Source organism: Cavia porcellus, unplaced genomic scaffold (genome assembly GCF_034190915.1).
Source record: "Cavia porcellus strain 051 isolate PalLab524CR breed Dunkin Hartley unplaced genomic scaffold, mCavPor4.1 scaffold_4, whole genome shotgun sequence".
NCBI lineage: Eukaryota > Metazoa > Chordata > Mammalia > Rodentia > Caviidae > Cavia > Cavia porcellus.
The window spans coordinates 72,964,256-72,969,424 of record NW_026947487.1 but is presented as its reverse complement, the minus strand read 5'-3'; positions in this window follow the sequence as shown (position 1 = coordinate 72,969,424).

The window sequence follows — 5,169 nt, the reverse complement described above, 5'->3', positions numbered from 1 at the left end:
TCTGAGTGAATATTAATTTCTATCTAACTTAGCTGCCTATCATAAAAGAACACAATTTCCATTATTTTAAAATGAGATACACCCAGGAAATAGTAAGAACCTGGAAACCATTGATAAATTATTCAAAACTAAAAACTGAGTGAAGCAGATTTAGCACATTCTACATTAACCTTCAGGAAACTCTCACAGATGTATCAACAGCCTTCCCAATTAAGGACAGAGTAATTACACAGCAATCTGTGGTTGTCTTTGAACAAGTCATTTATGTATCTCAAAGAAATGAGGATAAAGCACCCAGGCATCAAGAACTAACAGTTACTACACAAAAATAGTAAGAGATGAACTTTGAAAACCATGAAAATGAAAAACTACTATTGAGAATGGAATTGTAAGACTGAAATAAGCAATTGATGACAAAGCAACATATTCAAATACAGAATTGATGCATCAGGGGGTCGCCCAAGAAAAGGGCACAGAGAGACGCAGGAAAGATCATCAGCAGGTTCCCAGCAGGGCTTTTCTTCTTTTTCAATCCACATTGCATATGTTATTATGAAAAGGCCAAAAGTCAAAGTTAAAGAGAGTGTATAAAAGCAGCCAAAAAAAAAAAAAAAAAAAAAATACTGCAATTGGATGACACCTGAAAAGAATTCTTGTCAGGAATTCAATGTGTCAGAAGTCATATTTTCTAATTTCAGAGAAAAATAATTCTCTATCCAAGTCAAATTTCAAGTGTGAGGACAAATACAAGTATTCTAGATACTCAAAGTTGTCTGTAATGCACACTTACTGAAAAAATGCCTGCAGAATGTACTTCAGCAAGAAGGATTAGGATAGTAAGAAAGAATTGTGCCCAACACAAGCAGCAAGGCATAGTGGCAAATTTAAATGGGCATGGACTATTTTAAAAACTCACTATTTTGGATTTAAAAACAATTTGCAACAAATTGTGAAACCTTCGTAATGATCAAGATTCAATATGAATATGTACTAATTAATCAAGATGACTACAATTACTACATATTACAAACATAGTAAAATTGAAAGAATGAAAAACTCACATAAGAAATATTTTAATGGGAATATAGAAAATGGTAGTATCTAGTTCAGAATGTAGTATCTCCTCATTTGAAGGAACAGAAATGAATTAGAATTTGTACATGGACTTCTAAATTTTTATACACAGCATTTTATTTGTGATAAGAAAATCAAACTAAAAAAATTGAAACTTGAAGTCAGTTTTTGGAGAAAATATTGAAAGTTAGTGTGCATTGGAGGTGGGTAAGTATATATTCATTAGACAATAAACTGTAATGACGTATGTAAGTTTTTAAAAATGTCCTAATTATTGTATTTGCCACCACAAACCCAGCCCATTCATCTCTTGATGAGCTCAGTTTGCCTACATCCCCTCATCCCATTCCGTGTTCTGTTTCCTATAGCTTAAGAATGCTGCATCCTCTAAGATTTCCACGCCCTCTCTCAGTGCTGTTTGTTATTCTGGTCAACACTGACCCACTAAAAATGGCTTCAGCTTAATGAGAAGATGAAGAATCTTTGTATTTATATGTTTTGGCTTTTAAAATTATACTTGAAGTTGAATAAACCATTATAAACTTTGAAATTACTTCACTCACTCTGTTTGACAGCCTTTTTAAAATTAAAGCCTTGATAAATTTTCAGAAACAGATAAATTCTTGGCTTTGCAACATTCTGCATATCATATTTACTTTTTTAAAAGCATGGTTGAAAATAATACAAAATTTGAAAAAAATTATTGCAAAACCAAGTGTCAAGGAAAAGACACCTTATTTACCTACCTACTATTTTATTGATTTTCACTTTATTCCTAATGATCAAATAACTTATATAATTTGATGTAACATTTATGCTAACATTATGCTACAGACGTAATACTTCATCAGATACTTTTTTGCTCAGGAATATTGTAAGCAGCAACTCTTGAATCATCCCGCTTGAACATCACTGAGTCTTTCTGGGAGGACAGGTTAGGTGTTACCCTGTGTGGCACATCTTATGCAGTTATAGGCAGCTACTATGTTAAAGTGTGAAATGAGGAAACATTGTTTGAATGACTACAACATCATCCTACATGTCTCTTAGTGATATGCTAAGTTGGACTCTTGCCTTTTAAATTAACTTAGTTCAAAGTAATGATTAGAAAAAAATAAAAATTGAAATCTAGTGATGAAACTGAGAATCTTGGAAGTCATTTGACTAAACATCAAACTAACCATAGTGGTTTTAAGAAATATCTCCATTATATTTCCACTACCAATTAGGAGGCTTGGTTTGGTGACTATTTATTTTTAGTGCTTCCTCTGCTTAGAACCCAAAACTCTTTCACTTTCAGTGTAACTCATATCTTTTTCCAGAATCTACAAAACAAGAGCAAGATCACCGACTAGATTTCAAGGAGAATTCACAATTCTTGATGCAGGAATCAGAAAATGGTTTCTTTTGAGAGGAAGCCTGACTAAAAAGAGGTTTATGGGAAAATCCTCTGGTAGAGGAGATGTTCTTTCTCATTTTCTTTCGTATACAAATTGTCACAACTAATATTTAAGAATTACACATTTATTACATGGAAGTAATCCATTGACTTTTTTAAAAATTCCAAACAATACTTTGTCTACTAACTAGTAGTATATTAATCTCAAAATCTAAAATTATTTTTGTGGAATTAGTGCTATTGCAGGCACACATTAAAAGGACAAAAATTAATCATTTATTCATACAAGTAGCTAGAAAACAGTAATTTCCAAATGAGTTATATGTGGCAACAATGCTTGTTTGCCACAAGAGCACTGGAGTCTGCTTCCATTTCCAGCATCTTATCTTTGTAAATCAAGGTTTTCTGCAGTGATAGCCACTTTTATGAGATTATCATGTAGACTAGTCATAAGCAACATACTTTGGGCATTACTGTTTTACTGATAGGACAGTCTAGTTGCAGGATAACAAACTCTGGTCAAATCCGCATTATGGTGGGTTGTATAATTATTTTATTATATATTATAATAAAATTATATTATATATAATAATAGAGATAAAGTGCTTAATAAACATGATGTGCTTGAATTATCCCAAATTATCCCTCCTCTCTCCTAGTCCATGGAAAAAATACCTTCTATAAAACTGGCCTCTTTTGCCACAAAGTTTTGGGACCCCTGAAATAGGGCACTAAAGAAGACTGATACATTATTAAAGAACCTAGTGAAATTTAAACAGATAAATCAATATGAAATATGTAGAGTGGTGAAGGCTAAAATTAGGTGTTTAAAGAAGAAATATATTAATTTTATTAGTGTTAGTTAATAAAAGAAATTAATGAAATTAATAAAATAAACTAATAAAATTAATATTGTCTCAAATAAATTCTAGAATAGTATAATATAAAGATGTTTTTGAACAATTTAAAAATAATGTGTGAAACCAGTATATCTTCTTTTAAGGCATGCCCAGTTAGTTTTAGTTTCTCTTTAAGCTCAGCCAATTCATTAGTGCTGTATACAGAGCTAACTTTTCAATATAAAAAGAACAAGAGAGAAATATCAAAAGGGCACTGCATGTGATCAAAGAAGGCATTTTTTGTTTATATTTTTGCACATGTATACTGCTTCACAATATAAAATGTATTTCCTATTTTAGCTTTAACCCAGTTATATTGGAAGCTCCTATTCTAATTAGGGTAGTGTATAATGTATGATTTTTCTTTTAAAAAAAGTGACGATATAAAAAGTTAACTACTTTATCTAATTTGTGCCACTTACTAGTTGGTGTAACCCACTGACATTTTGAATATTGTAACCAAATGACTCTGAGCATCCACCCAACAATTGTGATATCTTGTCAGGCAATCTTAGACTTGAAATTCTCTGGTAGATAACAGGCTTCTTACTTTGTTCAATGTTCTCTTCCTTGTTAGCATCATCTCACTCACAGAAAAAGGGATCATTTGATCAGCACTTTGTTGGAAGAGTTTGGTGCCTGCTCCGTTTCGTCCTGGAGTCTCTGTGGCATGCAGGAGAACAAAGGAGGGAACCAAGCTACTGATGTGAGAGCAGAAACCACTGCTGCTGCTCTAGTAGCAGCTTCTCAGCTTCTAAGGAAAAGAGAGGAGTCCTCTATACCTTGGAGTTCCATTAAGCTATAATCAGTCAGTGCCTCCAAGGAAGGCCTGAGCTCCCTCTGTTAAATCTTTTTACAAGAATAATATTTTCAGTTCTCAATCTCTGTACATTTTCTCCAGGCATATGAAGTGGTGGAGTGTCAGATAACCTACTCCACATTCATGCCATGCTCAGAAGCATGCCTCTCTTGTGCTCCAGGAAGAGGTTACCAATCATCATTTGATCTGTCTTGCTGATTACTTGTCATGATGGAAATTAGACAGGATCTTGAGCTTGGAGTTGTCTTTACAGGGGAGTGGCAGCAGGGGCATCCTAATGACACAGTGTAAGTATTTGTTGCTTTTGGTTATGTTCGATGCAAAGAGCACGTCACATCTCAACAAGTATTTTCATACTTCTGGTCCTCAAGACCTGGATCTATGAACTGTGTTTCTCATACAGAGGACCAACATCCACCCCTTTTTCTGTCAAAGTGATTAAAACTGTAATGCTCTTTCTTTTGCCCATTCATTTGAAGTTTTTGGACTGCTGAGACATTCTTTTTGCTCTGCAGTTTTATACTGGCTTGTTGCAACTTAAGAAAACTTTCCATACCTGGAGGAAGCATGCTTTACTAGGTCCTTTCTCCTTCTTGAATTATAGATACGAATTTTAACTATGAATCTAAGACTTCAAAGCCAAGTATCTATGATTTTGAAAAGTAATTTACTTAGCTTCTGTAACTTCAAGTAAAGTGATTTATGGTCAAATGCTAAGACCTCTGAAGACTCACAGACACTAGTCGCTTTGCTTGAATTTTTGGCAAGAAAAAATTTTTACCGAGTAATAATTGCTATTAGACTACATACTATCTATTTTAGGGAAATTACCATTTTGGAAGAATGTCAACCAGGGAATTATCTTTACATTGCTAGTACTGGAAAGGTCACCAGGGATCAGTTTGGGAATGTGAAAGGGAGGCAGTTGGACAAGTCATGTTTTATAAAAGGTACCATAGGAATGTGTTTACTGAAGC